Source organism: Ictidomys tridecemlineatus, chromosome 7 (assembly GCF_052094955.1).
Source record: "Ictidomys tridecemlineatus isolate mIctTri1 chromosome 7, mIctTri1.hap1, whole genome shotgun sequence".
Taxonomy (NCBI): domain Eukaryota; kingdom Metazoa; phylum Chordata; class Mammalia; order Rodentia; family Sciuridae; genus Ictidomys; species Ictidomys tridecemlineatus.
The window spans coordinates 91,013,307-91,032,103 of NC_135483.1; the positions used below are offsets into that span (position 1 = coordinate 91,013,307).

General features: G+C 42.4%; 1 protein-coding gene across 7 annotated transcripts in view; it reads right to left on the bottom strand.

Annotated features, from left to right (window-relative positions):
• The window catches only part of Mgat5 (alpha-1,6-mannosylglycoprotein 6-beta-N-acetylglucosaminyltransferase), a 328,673-nt gene that overhangs the window by 257,989 nt on the left and 51,887 nt on the right, over window positions 1-18,797 (bottom strand). For 2 of the 7 annotated variants that reach the window (XM_078017215.1, XM_078017214.1), the window contains exon 2: window positions 6,497-6,702. The exons of 2 other annotated variants lie outside the window; for them this stretch is intronic. The gene's annotated coding sequence lies outside the window, so the exon portion shown is untranslated. Of the gene's footprint in view, window positions 1-6,492; window positions 6,703-18,797 lie in introns of all 7 variants that reach the window. 3 more of the 7 variants (XM_021722215.3, XM_040294083.2, XM_005315937.5) reach the window with 2 other exon arrangements.

Genomic DNA, 18,797 nt, shown 5'->3' on the forward strand with positions numbered 1-18,797 from the left:
GTGTTGTGTGTGTGTTGTGTGTGTGTGTGTGTGTGTGTGTGTGTGTGTGTGAGAGAGAGAGAGAGAGAGAGAGAGAGAGAGAGAGAGAGAGAGAGAGAGAGAGAGAGAGAGATACTGAGGATCAAGTTAAGCAACAGTCTACCATTGAGCCATACACCCGCTCTTTGTATTTTTTGAAACGGGGTCTTGCTAAATTGCTGAAGCCTTAAACTTGCAATCCTCCTGGTATTCTGAGTTGCTGCAATTATAGGCATGTGGCCTGGCTCGTCTGTAACATTCTTAATGGCAAGAACTGATTACTCATTTTTGTATCACAGACCCCAACCCCCACCTAACCATATGAATCTCAGTTCCTGGCACAGTAAGATTTCAATAAACATTTGGTGAACTAATAACTAATGAATGAAATTGAATTGTGTTATTTTTTTAGGCGGGTACTGGGGATTGAAACCAGGGATTCTTTATCACTGGGCTACATTCCAAGCCCTCGTTTTTTATTTTGACGCACTAAATTCCTAAGGCTGGCTTCTAACTTGAGATCCTCCTGCCTCAGCCTCTTGGTAGCTGGGAAAATAGATGTGCTCCACTATGTCAGGCTATTAACTTTATCTTAAGGGTCATTTTTGAAGTAGTTGAATATTCAAAGGCAGAGTCTATTAACTTCAAGAAATCTTATAAACACTCAAACACACATGCTCCTATTAAACTATTACAACTTAGTCTATTACCATAGGAGAAACAGCCTTTGAGGTATAAAGGTGGTTTCACAGATCCATGACAGGAGCTTCATCTATCATTTGTTACAAGCTGTACCTAATGGAAAAACAATTTTGCATCTGACAGAAAAATAATTAACTAGTTCACCAAGAAATCTGAGTTGTCATATTTTAAATGATCACTTTGCTTTGAAAGCATATCCTACATTGAATAGAATGTTAAACAGACATATTAAACAATATCATAAAAAGCTCCCTTGGATACCATATAGATTTATTTTACCCTTAAGCTCTAAAGACGAAAAACAAACTCTGCACACATACACACACACTGTGTTAGTGTCGGAATACCAGAAGCAACAGCTTATAATCTTTTCAATGATAACGGGAAAAAAATGTTTTTTGTATATGAAGAATAGGTCCTGGATCACATATCTGGACCTATTCTATGCTCAACCGAAATTTCTACCTCTGGTTATTTGCTTATACAAGGCCTAAATAAATGTCTATCAAAAAAAGTGAAATAAGCAACAATATAGCCAAAAGGAAAATTCAACTCCCCCCTAAATCCATGAACATGAGGCTACAGGGGGCCACATCAAATGATAAATTGGGAAAAGTTATCTTTAAGTCAGTGAGGATTATATAAACTTTTTTACCCTAGAATTCCTCCAATATAGTGGCATACCTGTAGAATTCTTAGGCTCACAGCATTTTAAAAGTGAAGGGAGTTTTAAGGCCATTTGTTCCAGATGCTCAGATATATTAACTGACCAGCTGGAGAACTGGTCAGTTTACAGGCACTGCAAAGCTCAGACTCACTGGTCATCCTGGCTTTTGCAGCCCAGTACCCAGAATAAAGTCTACTTCCTACCATAACCATCACAGTTAAATAATATTTGTCAGAAATGAGATCATCCAGCCGTTCAAAACTTTCTCCCAAAATTTACAGACACAAACACCCATGAACATGCAAACACAGCAGGCACCAAACAGAAATCATGCCTACGAAGGCTCTAGGCAAACCTTACTATGGGATTCACTTGTACTTAATGCAGAATGAAGGGAGCACAAAAATGCCTACCAGAGTAAGGCTAAAGGAAACCCATTCTACAAGAAGCTTGGTGAAGGTAACAGAACTACATGAATTACCAACCACGTGCTACCTCCCCTTAGGGAGATAAGAACAGGGTATTATTGGGTCATTTCTTAGATCTTTCTTCCCTCTGTAATTTCTAGCATAACTTCTAGCAAATTATACTCCAACTTCAGAGGATAAAAAAAGTAAGAACTGGCTGGGTGTGGTGGTGCGGTGCGTGCCTATAATCACAGCTACTCAGGAGGTTGAGGCAGGAGGATCCCAAGGTCAAAGTCAACTTGATCAACTTGGGCAATCCCATCTTTAAAAACCAAAAGAAAACAGGGCCGAGAAAGTAGCTCAGTGGTAGACCATGTGGCTAGCAGCACATCAGAAGCCCTGGGTTTAATCCCCAGTACAACTAAGAAAAAAAAAAAAAAGAAGAAGAAGAACTGTTATACAGACTAAAATCGAAAGATGAAAGGACCTTAGAAAAGATAAATTCTTTTCCCAAACAGAAAATTCATACTTAAAACTCCTTCTCAAATTCAAGTGGAAAAACGTAGAAGGATTTTAAGTTTGTGGATGACTAATAAGGAGTCAAGTCTTACACAGTAGCTGCTAATTCTGATTCAAGTCACCCTCTTGGGTAGGTGAGAGATGAATGATGCTTCAGGAACCCTGAAGAAATCCAAAGTGTTTAAAACAACATTCCAAAGCGTGTTTCTGTCCTAGAGGCTAATAACCTCGATTATGCATGATCCCACTGTGTTCTGGGGCACAAATGAGATTGGAGGCCATGAAAATAAAATGTGACCCTCACACCCACTGTTAATATTGCTGGACATCAAGAGCTTGAACAACCCACTCAGCCCACAGACAAGAGACTGTATATTGATTAAGCATCTCTAATCTCAAAATCTAAAATGTTCCAAAATCTGAAATGCTTCGAATACTGAAGTGCTGCAAGAGGAAATTTCCATACCTTACCTCACATGAGAGGTTGCAGCCTAAGTGCGGACACACCAAAAATATTGTATGAAACTACCTTCAGGCTATGTGTATAAGGGGTACATGAAACACAAATGAATTTCATGGGGTCTCAGCCCCAAGATATCTCATTATGCATATGCCAATTTTCCCAAATCTGCAACATTCCTGTTCCAAGCATTTAGAAGAAAAGATACTCCACCTATACTGGTAAATAACACCCAACTTATTTCCAGGAGTGAGGTTCTTGTGGTGGCATGGGCCATCTGAACCACAAAAATACTAGACAGCATGAAATAGAAACATAAATACACATGGAAGATACTCCACCTAGGCCTTCACCAGTGTACACAGTGAGGGCAGATCTAAAGAACTGGTCTCTGATCTTACTCTTTCTGCAGGAAAGCCTGGTGAGGGATGTGAGACTTCAGAATCTACCCCAAGGGTTGAGGCAGGACTGTACTCTCTGTACCCAGAGGTATTTAGGTGTCCAGAGAGAGAGAGAGAGAGAGAGAGAGAGAGAGAGAGAGAGAATACACAGCGGCAAGACCAAAACTCTTAGATTCTAGATAGCCCCCCTCATTTATTTCATAGTATGTTCCTTAGTCCATTTTTTCATTGCTGTGACTAAAAGACCTGACCAGAATAATTGAAGAAGAGGAAAAGTTTATTTGGGAGCTCGAGGTTCTAGAGGTCTCAGTCCATAGACAGCAGATTCCATTCCTCAGGGCTCAAGGTGCAAGAGTGTGGCAGAGGGAAGCAGCTCACATGATGATTAGGAAGAAGAGAGAGAGAGACTCCACTCACCAGATACAAATATATCCCAAATTCATGCCCCTACCTCCTCTAGCCACTCTCTAACTGCCTTCAGTTGCCACTCAAGACATCCCATCAGGGGATTAATTCACTAATTAGGTTAAGGCTCTCACAACCCAATCATTTCTCCACTAAATCTTCTTGCATTGTCTCACTCATGAGCTTTTGGGGGACATCTCACATCCAAATCATAATATCATTAATGTAAAAAAAAAATCAGATTGAGTCAAACCTTTATTACTACTGCTGAGTGCAAGGACAGACATCTTATTTTCAAGCCACTGCTGGATTAGTGGATGGACTTAGATGTAACATTCTCTACTACCTGCCTCCTTGTCTCTGCCTAAGATTGCAGCCAGAACAATCAAGAATGCACATGGAACACCATAAAATAAGTGGTGCACTATTTTCTTCTAGCCTTCCTCAAACTACTACCTATTAGCATCCTGCTACATCTAACACAGAGGCAGAGATGGGTTTTCAAGCTATCCTGTGGACAACTCAGACAAAATTTACTCTTCTCAGAAGTTGGCATAACGCAGTTATTTAGGGACACATATTCATAACACCAACAATAAAACAAATCCAACTTATAGACAATTATTCCAAAAAGTGTCACTTCTTTCTCCTTCCTCAAATCAAAAGAGGGAAGGAAAAAGAAACAAATGCAAATTGCCATTGGCAGAGTTTCACGTTGAAGGTGCACAGAAAGATTCAAGAGCAATTCAAGGTGTTTGTAGCCAAGGCCTGTTCATCAGCCCAGCAGGAGGTGCAACACCATCTGGCGCCCATGTCCAGCGGAAGATGTATTGCTCAAGATCAATTCTGAACAGAAAGCAAGTTTATTTTTACCCTTAGAAAATTTTATGCAGAAAACTACAAGGACATAAATGTCTGCGTTAGGCATGCCAGGGACATTTCACGAGATGGGAAAGTGGGATCCAAAAATGGGATCCAGCAGAAGCTGGCTTTCATCACGACTGATTAAACACTCTCTGTACACCCTGCAGGGCCCCAGTCAGGAAGTCTTCCAGAAAGTTTTCCAGAAACCACAAGGACTAAGGCACGTAAGAGAGAGAAGCCTGTCCTGGAGTCCCTGAAGCCAGAGTTGAAAGGGCTCCCTGTCATCAGGCTAAGACTCTGTAGAGGGCTCCTGAGGCATGTCCACCACAGCCCAGGTATATGGCCAGCCCTGGTGGGAGATGAGAGTCCATTCCTGGGTGCTGGAAACCTCTGTAAGACTGTAAGTCAGGCGCCTCTGCTGGGTTCTCCCTGGAGGACTGCTGTCTTGGAACCTCAGATACCCAGACAGCATCTTCTTTTTGCAAGTCAAGTTAGTGCTTTTTTTTTTTTCCCCTCTCTGACAGAAACATAATACTTGTTCAATGCCAAAATTTGATAAATACTGGAAAAACACAAAGAGATTTTAGAAAGCAGTTATCATTCCACCTCCTGCAGCTATCAACTGGCAAGAGTTTAGTATGAACAATCTCTCTTCACAGATATGAAATATGTATCTCCATATACAAAAAAATTTATCTCCATATATAGGAAAAGATGATGTGTGTGTTATACACAAACATGTCCTTTTGCAGTATATTATTTACACACATATATCACAAAAATATTGCACCTGATTTCTTGCAGCTGCTTTTATATATATTTTTTTTTTGGGGGGGGGGGGGATACCAGGGATTGACCTCAGGGGTATTCAACCACTGAGCCACATCCCCAGCCCTCTTTTGCATTTTATTTAGAGACAGGGTCTCAGTGAGTTGCTCAGTGCCTCGCTATTGCTGAGGCTGGCTTTGAACTCAGGATCCTCCTGCCTTGGCCTCCCAACAGCAGAGACTACAGGTGTGCACCACCACACCCAGCTCATAATACATTTTGAACACTTTTTCATGATAATATATTATGACCACAGTTGAAAATCTAAGGAGTACTCCATTGCATACACACATATCATGTTTTACTTAAATAACCCCACACTGCTAGTCATTTAGTTTCAGTTTTTCTATCTTATAAAAATGACACAATAAGCTGTATTCCACTTTTACCTTTTGTAACTTAACATATTTCCTTAGAATAAAAGAATACCTGATAAACAAGAATATTTTTAGGATCCTGGAGTATTAACATTCCTACATTGCTTTCAGAAAAGTTGAACCACTTTGGGTTCCCCAATAGCAAGACAAAAGAATACTTAGATACTTCACACTGTCACAGTGTCTGCAATCTACATTTTATTGTTAATTTTAAAAAATTATTTCAAATCCGATATTAATAATTAGTACTGCTGAAAAATATATTAACTGTGCACCTACGGTGAACCAGGCATTATTGAGAGTGGCTTATGAGTTTAAAGTAGGACTATCTTCCTAACCCCATCATATCAATAGAGAAACTGAGATGTGATGAGGTGAGGTAATTTCTCCAGCTGGTAAATGGAGCTGCTGGGGTGTAGAACCAGGTCGTCTGATCCCAGAGTCCAGGCTCTTAATAAATGTGTCATACAACCACACAGCAAACCGTCTACCTCAATGAAGGATGTGGGTATCAGATTAATGATGAGCAGAGGGATAGCTGGAAATACATCTGGCCAGTCACACCCGAGCCTTTATTTACATGCTCAGCATCACCATTTGTGGGGTGGTCCCTTAGGCAATGAACAACCTATAACAACAGTGTGCTCCTAACTTCCTGTCAGCTCACTCATCAGAAAGTGACCCGAGTTTATTATCACTCTGGCAAGGAACTATTTGCCAAGTCAGACTAATCGCATAAAAAGTGGATATTTTTTTCACTTTCTTGTGTTAAAAAAAAAAAAAAAATGATAGAATCCAGAAATTCCCCAAAGAACTCCAAGTAAGGACCTGAATAGATACTTACACACCAAAGCTCACAGTAGCACTATCCGCCATATCCAAAAGGTGGGAGAAATCCAAGCACACATCTAATGATGAGTGGGTGAATAGGACGCAGTAGGAGCCGGGTACGCTGGAGCACGCCTGTGGTCCCAGCTACTTGGCAGGTTGAGGCGGGAGGATGGAGTGAGCCCAGGAGTTCGAGGGCAGCCTTGGTGACACAGTGAGGCCCTGTCTCAAAAAACAAACAGAAACCAAGATGCAGTGTTTACATACACAGGAATGTTATTCAAACTTAAAACGGAGAGAATTTCTGACACATTCTGCAACACAGATGAAGCTTGAAGAGACTAGGCCAGGTGAAAGAAGCCAATTGGGGCTGGGGATATAGCTCAGTTGGTAGAGTGCTTGATTCACATGCACAAGGCCCTGGGTTCAATCCCCAGCACCACAAAAAAAAAAAAAAAAAAAAAAAGAAAAAGAAAAAAAGAAAAGAAAAAGAAAAGGATTCCACTTACATGAGGGGCCTGGAGTCATCAAATTCACAGAAACCCAAAGTAGAATGACAGTGGCAGGGCTGAGGGGAGGGAGGATAAGGAACTGTGTGACGGGTATGGAGTTTAAGTATAGGAAGAGGAAAAAGACCTGGAAGTGAACATGGTGACCCATGATTGCACAGCAATGTGAATGGACTTAACAGCAATGTGAATGGACTTAACACCACTATACATTCGAAAATGGTAAAGCTTATATTACACATCTTATTACAACTTCACACACAAAGATTTAGAAGTGCATGCCTGTGCTAGCATGCGCACGCATGTACACACACACACACACACACACACACACACACACAAAAGCTTCCTGCAAGCTTTGTATTAAGTTCAGGTACTTCAGCCTCTAAGGCCCTAACCAGATGTTCCTACACCCTTCTGGGTAATGCTAGACCACAAAAGTTGGGGATGGAGTGTTGTCAGGGAACGGGGACAACAATATCTTAAAATGAAAATATCTCTAAAAATACTCAGTTTGTAATTGCAGGGGCCAAACGGTACTGTGAAATTCACCTAAGTGGGCAACCTGGAGTAGCACAGAAAGAAAAAGACTCTAAGAGATGGACTACAGAAGCCACACTTGCTACAGACATCAAAGAATAGATGGAATCAAGAACTACTGAGTTTGCAGGGAGAAAAGATCTGACCCCAAGCTGCAAGAGCACCTGATCTCAGGCCTTCAGCGGGCAAGAATGCAGGATGGAGGAAGCAGAGAGGTCGTCTGTCCATCCCCTAAGGCAGCATTCCATGTCATCCAGATCTGGAATGCACTTACTGGGAAGGGTACCTCTGGGAGCCAGAAAGATAGCTATGGCCAGCTAGCAACTTCTTGTAATCATATGGCACGGCAAAGAAGTTTCAAAAACACATTTCAAAAGACTCGTGCTCAGAAATGCTGTATTTGGCTTATTTAATAGAAGGTCACTACAAAATCCCCCAAGACAGTTTAATTACAATGCAACTAAATAAAGCTGTTCTAAAGAAAGGAGAGCTAGGACCACTAAGGCTAATGACATGTTGCTACTGCCCGACACTGGGAAAGAGCAACAGCACCAAGACCAGAAAAGAGCTGAGCCCCCTTCCCAGTCTTGAATCTTGTCGTCTCACAAGTAACACACATACTGTAGAGTAAGGAATTTAACTGGCCTTTGGCTGGTTCCTGTGAGGAAGACTACATCATTGGAATTTCCTGAGTGACAGGAATGTCTTATCATGAGCCCCATGGATCAAACCTGAGTGTCTACTAAAAGATGAGCTGACTCAGGTGGGTGATGGTCACCAGAAAGACCAACCATGTAATCAGAAGGTAAGGGCTCTGAGTCACCCCAACTGGGAGACGAGGGGGGTCATCACCGGCCACATCAATATGCTCAATCACTCCTATATAATAAAACCCAAGAAAGGCTTTGGACACCAAGTCAGGGTTGCTTCTGGTCAGAGAACACATGGATATGACAGGAAGGTGACATATCCTAATCCCACAGGGACAGAGCTATTGAAACCCTCCCAGACCTCATCCTGTGTGTCCCTTCAATTAGCTAATCTTGACTTACACTATCTATCTCTTACCAGGGATTGAATCCAGAAGCACTCTGCCACTGAGCCACACTCCCAGCCTATATATATATATATTTTTTTAAATAGTGTTTTTATTCCTTCTTTTTTTTTTTTCTTTTCAACACAATGCCTTTATTTTTATGTGGTCTGAGGATTGAACTTGGGTCCCGCCCATGCTAGGCAAGCGCTCTACCACTGAGCCACAATCCCAGCCCCTGAAGTTGCTGAGGCTGGCTTTGAACTCATGATCCTCCTGCCTTAGCCTCCCGAACCACTGAGATCACAGGCATACACCACCGCACCCGGCTTGACTTACGTCCTTTAAAGATAAGTATAAGTAGAGTATTTTCTAAAGCCACTCTAGTGAATTATCCAACCCAAGGGGTCACAGGAAGCCCCAGACTTTAAGCCAGTCAGTCAGAAATGTGAACGGCCTGGGACCCAACTTGTAGCTGGCATTGGAAGGGGAGCCATTTGTTTGGGGACCAAATCCTTTAACTCATAAGGTATAGACTAGCACAGCTGTACTGCATTATGCCCGTGTGTATCAGAGCATGTCTCTCCCATTTTCAGTCAATTCAAATGCTCCGCCCTCAGATCTTTCATCTGCTACAATGATGGCAACTGTTAACCACTAGACATCTTCTCCCACAATGTTTGAGGTGTTGTTATCCCAGACAAAGTTCTAAGAACTTCTCCACGTATTTCCTCAATCCTCATGGAAACTTCATAAGATGGATACTATCACAGAGAAGTTATGAGACTTTCCCAAAGCCACGTGGTAGAGGCAAAAGAAGCTCCTGTCTCCGAAGTGGTCCTACAACAGGCTGTGTCTGCTGGCTGCCCACCATCTCCATGTGCTCCCTCCTTCTACCTCACAGTGGCCACATGCCAATGTCCTTGGGGAAGAAGGTAAGCCTTCTGATGACAAAATTATCCTGCTTTGATTGCAGCTCAGGAAAACAAATTTCGAGAACACAGCACTAAAGATGGTTAACTATTTCTCTGAAAGTCTTTTCCAACAAAAACACAAATTAACAGCTGAATGGTGCTGAATGTAAATGAAAGTGACAAATTTCACTGCAGTAAATGAACAGGTGAAAGTTGTTCCTTATCATCACCATCATCCCCATCATTGCAGGCTGACCCGCTCCTCCATTGACATAAATCTCCTCTCCCCTATTTTTTTTTCATTATTTAAACTCTAAATTGTTAAACATTCTCTCACTTTTATTAAAGTGATGTCCTGGTTTGATGTTTTCAGTGTACTGAGAGTGCACCAATTAAAACCTCAGGCAGTCATGGTGGTTTAAATTCTCTAATAAAATTATGTAACGAGGACATCGCTTGGTCATTCATCCATTTTATTCACTCATGAATGTTTTGAGTACCTATGACATTCAGAGCAACATCTTAGGCAGCTTGGGTACATAAATACATCTGAAAAGGTCTTCAGGGAAGAGAATCAAAGGAGGAAAGAGCAAACGTATGTGTGTGTCAGAGAGAGAGATATGAAGGGAGAAGGAGAATGAATGCAGGCATGTATATGTGTGATTTCAGGAAGTCAATGATATTGAAACAGAGCAAGTAAAAATCTGAGAGAAACACAGGACAACATGTATGGCTGGAGTAAAATAAACCACGGGAAAGTCAGCAGCACATGAAGTCAGAGAGGGATCAGCTCATTCTGAATGGAGGTAGCCAGGCCTGCAGCACCAACTTCCTTGCCTGGCCTGGGTCCATGCCATCTTGACCTTACAGTGGACAACTGTCCAACCCTCCTAACCAATCTCTCAGCTTCCATGCTTGTTCCTTTACAACCAACTCTTCATACAAGGTGAACATCACTTAGAAAGCATAACTCTAACCCCCTACTCAAAATCCTCTGAACATGTCCACCACAGTTAGTATAAAATCCCATGTTTGCCTGGTGCCAAGACAGCTCACTCTCCAAGCTCATCTCCCTGCCCCCTTCCCTCGCCCACTGGCCTGGGAGCCAAGTCAAGTCTGCTCCTGCCTCAGGGTCCCCACACATGCCACCTCCTTCTCCTGGAGTTCTATCCATTCTGGATACTCCCATGGCTCTCTGCTCAAACATCACGCCCCTCCCCAGGCCACCAATCTAAAATGGTCCCCAAGGCAGTATCTCTTATCCCTTGCCCTCACTGCTCTTCAGAGGTGTGTGCACCTAGCATGTGATTTACCCGTTTCTCCACTTTCTCTGTCTTTACTCACATCTATCCCCAATGCCCAAAATAAGGCTGGGTACAGAGTTGGAATTCAATAAACATATGTCAAATCCAAGAATGAGTGACTTCATTTGGGTTATCACGACGGAATTATGCTGAGTAGACCCGGGGAGCTGCAATCTCTGGCACCCAGCTATCCGCACCACCTGCCCAGGGACAACACTTCTGGGTGCAGTTCCTGTTGTAAGCTCAGAAGGCGATATCCAACATCTGACACAGCCAACTGCTCCAGCCAACTTACCCTCCTATTCTGAGCCTATCAGGACAAGAACACCCCACAAAATCATAACCACCCCAAAATTCACACCAAAAAGCCAACACGCACTTCTTAGAGAATGAGTTCATCTATAAACTGTGAAGTGGAGTCACCATCTCAACTCCTGTTAGAAAGTGGGTGGACAGAATTTTGCAATCAGCAGGAATGTCTTTAGTGCCCCTTTCTCACAGGGACTCGAGCTCCATCTATAACAATTAACTGAGCTCCTTTCATGTGGTGACTTCAGGCTTGGCCCTAGGAACATGCTGACACCAACAGGCAGTCCCTGAGCTAGGGACCTCCTTGCAGTCTAGTGGGAGGGACAATTGGACTTGTCATCTTTCAGTCTACTACTCATAAGCCTCAGTGTTTTGTCTTTTCAGTACTGCTAAGGAATCAGTGTCTAAAAACTTTGGGCCTGCCATCTCAGCCCCTGAGATGGAATTCAGGCCTGGGTCAGAGGCAGAAATCTCATGATTGATTGCTAAAGCAGAGAACTTGGCGGGGCTGGTCATGTAGCTCAATGGCAGAATGTGTGCTAGGCATGCACAAGGCCTTGGGTTCAACCCTGGCACACGAGAGAGAGAGAAAAGGATCTCAATTTTTCCTGCATTTTCCTCCCTGAGTCACCTACAGGCAGTCATGGTGACCAAAGTCAACTTTTCTCCTATTTTCTGGTCAAGGGTAGTAGCACTAAGAACATGCTCTGGGCAACTAACTGGGAAACACAATGTCCTTCTGGTGTGGCACTGTCACAGAATGACAAAGATTGGCAGGTTCTTTAAATACAAAGACGTCCCGGCCTGGCAAGACCTTCCTGTCTTATGGCTGTTTAGCCTTCATACATCATCTCCTTTGGGCCTGTTAGATTGAGCAAATATTCCCTGTCACAAGGTGTCACGGTTTGGATCATTAACATGCCTTAAAGGTTCACGTTGTAAATGCAAGGTCCTGGTATGGCACTATGGACAGGTGGTAGAAGTTTTAAGAGAGGCTCATAAAGGGAGGTTTTGGAGGTCATTGGAGATGTGCCCATGAAGGGGAGAGGAGGACCCCCAGGCCCCCACCTCCTCCTCCCTTTCAAGCACCAGCCATAGTGAGTGGCTTTGCTCTCCCAGGTGCTCCCCTGCCATGATTTACAAAGGCCCTAAAGCAATGAGGCCAACCAGCCATGGACTGTCACCTCCAAAACCGTGAGGCCAAATGGCTTTTTCTCCTCCTAAGGTTCTTATCTCAGGTAATAAATGTTACAGTAACAGAAATCTAGCATACTAGGCTAGCAGAGCATGTTCCACTCAGAGTAACTCATCCAAAAGGCCAACACATTCCTAGCTAAAATCATAACCAGGCTTTGACTAGACCATCCACATTGATCAGTTCTACTTTCCCAATTGGGGAGACAGGCAGAATCAAGAAAGACTTGGGGATCCATCTTCTTTTTTCTTTCCCCAATCTGAGAGTATGGGCCATGCTGTGCAGGCCAGGGACGCCACACAACAGGCCACCATTCATAATTCAGCCCTCCTCAACCCCGTGAAGACAGCAGAATTCCCGACAACACAGGCCCTCAGCAGAGCGCCAGGGATCCCTGCAACGTGGACCCCTCCTTCTGAACCAGGAATAACAAGGTGAAATAGCACTGTGCTGTGGAGAGCAGCCTCTCATCAAAAAAAAAAAAAAAAAAACCAAACCACAGAATAAGATATTCAATGGCATCTCTCCACTTCCCTGAAGGCTAAGGTTCTTCCCTTAGTTATTCACGTGGCCGCCCGCTGACACTCATAGGCAGAGAAGTGATTGTCAAAGATCTGAGCAGCTCAGGAAAAGAAAGACGCAAAACTGGGAAAGCTCTATTATACCACTTATAATTTCTTTTTCTAGGAAAAGAAGAAAACACGGCTGTGATGTGATTGCTATGATGCGATTCTAGGGGCTGAGTACCCAAATCAGTTACACACTCATATCAAAAGTACTGCATAAATGGAACAAGATCTGTGACACACAAGACCTTTGTTAGTAAGAAATCCTCCTTTAGGATGGTAATTAATATTGCCTTTACATAACACTTCTTTAAAAGTTTTTCTTCTTTACTGATGTTTTCCTACCTCAGCAATCAGCCAGTAATCAACATCAACGTCAAGCACTTTCCCTGAGACATGAACGCTATCACCTGCACATACACAGAATCATTCCCAGTTGCAAAACAAGGGGCTGGGAATGGGAACTGGCAAAGGCAGAATTCTGGCCCCATCGTATCCTGGAGTTCCCCCACTACTGACCACAGGTCTGTAGGAAAAGATTCTGTGCATAGACTTAAGACTTAACGCAAACAACTGCTGAGTCTCTCTTGCCTCTGAAGTGCTCTCCCCACAGGCCAGACTTACCTGCTGTCCATGCAGGTATTTTCAAATAACTTTGGCACTGAGCATGAGAACAAAGAACAGATATAATCTCTATCCTGTAACTGTGGTGGTGAGACAGACATATCAATAAATTGTCATAAGATTAGATAAAAATGCAGGTCACCCATAGGTTCAATACCTATCTCTTGAGAGCTACTAAGTGCTGGGTATCACTCTGGATGCTGGGCACATAATGGTGTATTAATACAACAGTGCATGATATTGGCACAATATGTTAAGGACCCAGCAGAAACCTCTCTCATTGGATCAAGGAAAATCAAAGAATGCTTTTCTGAAAAGGAAGGCTACAGAGACAGTGAAAGGACCTAGAAGGCTGAAAGATGGCAGGGAAATCATCCCCAAGAGGGAAAAGGGCATATGACAGATCAGAGAACCACCAACCAGTCACTTTCCAGGGCACCTTTTTCTGCATCCCTGGGACATAAGGGGAGGCAGGGGTGCCCAGGGCAGGCCTGTGGAGGCACAAGGTGGTCAGGGCCAGGAATGCCGCTGTAGGACTTAGCACTCTCCTGCAGGTGACTTTGAAGAACTGTGACACCCAGCAAGGACATGATCCAATGTCTATCTCAGACAGAACTAGATTTTTTTTTTTTAACCACTTCTGCCTCTCCTTCCTCAGAGGCTTGAAAATGAAAACACACACACACACACACACACACACACAAGGGTAGTAGATTTGGCAACTTGATATAAACTCATGTCAAAGAACAGGGCCTGTAAGATTCTTCAGTTTTAATTGCAAAAGACAGCTAGAAACCATGGAAAGGGATAAGGAAAAAAAAAATAGAGAGAAACAGAGGAAAAAAAAAAAAAAAACCTTTCATAGACATGAAAAAATGAAGTTAAAAGGCAGCTTCCGAGAGACAACACCCCTGACTTAGCAATTTTGCTAGAACTATTCTTTTTCATCTCTGCTGGGACCAAACGAAGCCGCTTGGCAAATGTCTCCCACGTCACGTGTGGCCTGCTGCCCACATAACACCCCTACGGGAGCCACGACAAACTCCAAACTTGGCTGCCTTGGCTCCCCGGGAATGTGCCAGCCTCTGACAGATCCAGGGAGAAGTGAGAATCATATTCTCACCATGCATGACGGCCGAAGAGAAAGCTTATTTTTTTAAAATAATAGTCCTAAGTTAATTTAACCATTCAACATTTCTGAGAGCCTTCAAACTGAGTACTGAATTTCCCCATCAAGTAAAGGACAATTGGGTAGCTCTGTGACCCAAGCTTCAATTCTTAAATATCCTATCCATTCCATTTCTACAGACAAGACACACTTTCGACTCAAAAAACGGTACTCTGAAAATACACCAATGTAATAAGACTGATGCAATGCTATGGTTTCCAAGCTAAATCCAATCACGAGCTTCTCCATGGTGTATTCAGCTTACCGACTACACTTTAACCCTGTAAGTCTCTCTAGCTTTCTTTCTTGTTTCCATACATAAACTTATATTTAATTTCTATATAATTGTCTGCCTTCCAAATAAAATTCCACAGCTCAACAAGTGCTGAGACAATTAGGGTTGTTTTTCTTTTTTCATTATAGAAGCAGCACATTCAATTTTACTGCCTGGCAGATCAACATGTCTATCAGTGAAGCAAGGAATTTTTGTTAATCTGAAAGTAGCCATTGATGTTTACTTGCCAGTGTTTGAAATATTTGAAATGCCTCCAGTGAGAATCAAAATAAAGACATGGGTTACAAGTTAGGCTTATCTTTCTGTACTACGTAATTCTACTTGCGTAATATACAAAAACATGTCAAATGACCTGGGCTGTCAAAAGTCAGGGTGGTAGGAGGCAGCTTAGAATGAGAATAATGGTGAGAGATCCTAAAGGGGTACATGTAGGGAGCTTCCAGGAACTGCATGTATTTTGCTCTGGTACTTGACACTGTTTTGAAAATTCATCATACTATATGCTAATGATATGTGCAGTGTTCTTTACATGTAAATCAATACAAAGTCTTCCAACATTGAAGGTGAAGTACAGTTTACACTCACAAAGACCAAAATGGTCAGAAATTCAAATTTATCTTTCAAAGAACACTGGATCAAGAGAAATAACTAATTGCTTTACTGGGCCTACTTTCATTTACTTTTCTTTAAAGAAAAACAGACAAAACAAAGCAAAAACTCCACCATGCTAACAGTGGCATACTTAGTACCAGATTTTTACATGGCTTCCTCCATACAAAATTTTTTCCAACAAAAACCATGCAATAATCGATAATGATTATTCTTAAATCATTCTTCAGCTTTAAAACTGCATTAAAGAGTGTCAATTTTAAGGTCATTTTGCAAAATTACGTATACTATTTCTCCTGTGAAATACAACATGCACTTAATGTTAAATTCAGAATTCTCATTTTTCACTGTTTTAAATTTTAATCACATATTAAAAACTCCCAGTGGTCACACAGAATAACAGAAGTGAAGAAACTCAAGTTCTATATCCTCATCTTCAGCAGAACTACCATGGTTTATTTTGCACATCTCTATTTAAATGTAGAAACACATGGTTCCATGACAGACGGAGACATGAACTGAGCCTATAGGAAGCTCCACCAGTTCTGAACTGTTGGGAATGACTTGCAAATCAGTGTGTGGAGCTGTGTTTTTACATGTCAGGGCTGGCTGTACAGTGTGGAGTTCTCCATGTTAACTTCCATGTAGAATAGAAACCATTATTGAAAGGTTAATTAAAAAAAAAGTGTACTAATCTAAAGTGTGTATACAGAGAAATGCACTTTATCTAACAAAGGGATTATGTCCTGATAAATCCATTTTAAGTTGAAAAGGTACTGAATATACTGTATACACTGTATAGCGTTTGCTGCTGCTTCTGGTAGTGATGCTGATTGGGAATGGTGGCCTTCTGCCACTGCCCACCACCAGCAGAAAGTATCCTTCTGCATCTCACTCACTAGCCCAGGAAAAATTCACAATGTGAAGCCTGCTGAATGCATGTAGCTTTTGCACCATCTTATTAAGTAGGGGAACTCTGGCATTACAGATGAGCATGTATATACAGATGCACATTAATAATAGCAGCAATTATTTAGAACTTAGACCAACAAAAGATCTTTTTTTTCATTTTCAGGGAAGTATTTCATCACTGGCTTTGTTCAGAATCACCCACACATCTCAACAGTAAAAAGGCAAACTAGTTGGAGTCAGTTTGATTGTTTTTAGTCTCTGCAGACAATGAGCCCCTCCCCCCAATGCTGCACCTGGAGAAGACCATTTCCACAGCCCCACCCTCAGGAGGCAGCTGCAGTACAGGAGAGGCAAGAAAGAACCTTGCAAACAAAAACCTTCTGAAGGCACAAAATAAACTGTCAGGTTCAGGCACAAAAGCTAGTTAGGCTGGATCTTTCTTTTTTGTGGGGCTGTCCTGCACACTGTAGATACTTAGCAGTCTTCCTGGCCTCTACCCACTCTAGGCCAGAAACACACTCCCCAAACCTCCACCAAGATGCGACAAACATCTCATAAGGAGCAATAGCACTGGCTCCCAGTGAAGAATCCCTGTTAAAACTTCCTGGAGGCTACACAAGAACTCAGGCACCTGCTGGCTTCTGGGAAGGGAAGACTTTTTTTTTTTTTTTTTTTTTAAATGGTGCCTTCTGAATTCTTTACAGGTATTTTTTATTCAACAAATACATTTACATACACAAAGGAAACTCAAGAAAGAAACAAGAAAGAAAGGAATGTTTAGGTGAGAGAGAGAAAGAGCCAGCATCCCTCTCAAATTATCTTTCCTTTCTCTTCAGATTTCCCCAATGAATAAGAAAAACATAAAAAATTAACATCTTTCTAAAGATGTTAGCCCATGTAAGATTTTCTATAAAGATGAAAATGAATGTCTTCAATATTTCTGGCCTTCCGAAGCCAGAATTAGACAGGCAGACCAAGGGTCAGAGCCAGAGAACAGAGGGACTGAAATGTTATTGTCACCAATAACTAATAACAGGTGTTATCCCTTCCTTGGAATCACTTCCCTTACATACACCTCCCACTCTGTCATATGGTTTGCCCAGGCCAGAATAGAATGGAAGCAAGAGACCTGAACAGGAGGGCAGGGACCCCATGCCTGCAGAGCCTAAAGGACAGCCAGTCTTGGAATGGTCAAAAGAGCAAGGACTGGGAGACAGCAGCCCTGAGCTTGAGTCTTTGTTCAGCTGCCCTGTAATCCTGACCAAATTACTGCCTCTGGAGGCAAGGTGACATGTGATCCACAGTGCTGCTGAGTAGGTTCATCAATACAAAACATGTGGAGGTTTTCCTATAAATACTACTTTTACTGATGGACTACACACATCACAGTCCTCACCCAGGTGTAAATGTTGGCTTCACCAGTGGTTTTAGTAACAGCCCTAGTGTTGGTTCCAGTAGCACTTAACAATAGGTTCTAACAAGGAGAAAAGAGCAAGAAACAGACCCAAGAGGCAGCAGAACAAGGCGGTGAAGAACAAAGGGCCTGGGACCCACTCAGCCTGGTTTCAGATGCCAATTGGTAACACCTTGGGCAATTTTTCTGCCTTCTGAACTCTTCATTTTGCCCTGGTCTCTTTATCCATAAGCCAAGGGTAATAATTAGGCCAGTCCATTGGCACAGTAATTCTGTTCTATAAAGTCACTGCAGACACTGACCTAACAAATCCTGAACATTGCATGTAGACAATATTCAAGGCTGGGTTTCTGCAAGCCTCTGGCCATAGCATTCTCATAGCCTTGTTTTATGTGTGTGTGTGTGTGTGTGTGTGTTTGTGTTCAAATGCACCTTAAATCATTGTCTCATCTCCTGCCTGTAGCCCACTCCTGAATGAAAGCTGTCTAGCACACATTACCCCCATAGGTATGTGGAAGCCCTCTTGTGCTTCAGCTCTATGCTTGAGGGCCACATTAAGCAGCAGAATCACCAAAACGGAAAATATACAAAAATGGAGAAAAGGTGGCACCAACCAGATGGAAGAAAGAACACTTGTTTACAAGCTGAAGCAAAAGGCACAGGAGCCCCTTTACTCAACCTCAGCTGGGGTTGTGGGTGCCAGGCAACTCAAATTTTAAATCACTCCATGCATGTCCACAAATAATCAGAAAAATGCTGTATTTTTTTCCGGGGGGGGGGTGTTATAGGTAAGTTCTAGCAAGTATGTAATTTTGCAAATACACTAATCTACAAATAATAAAGATGGACAATACCTACAGACTCAGTGTGGCTTAATGATTCAATGACTTAATACAGACAGAATGTTAATTATTTGGGGCAGTCAAATA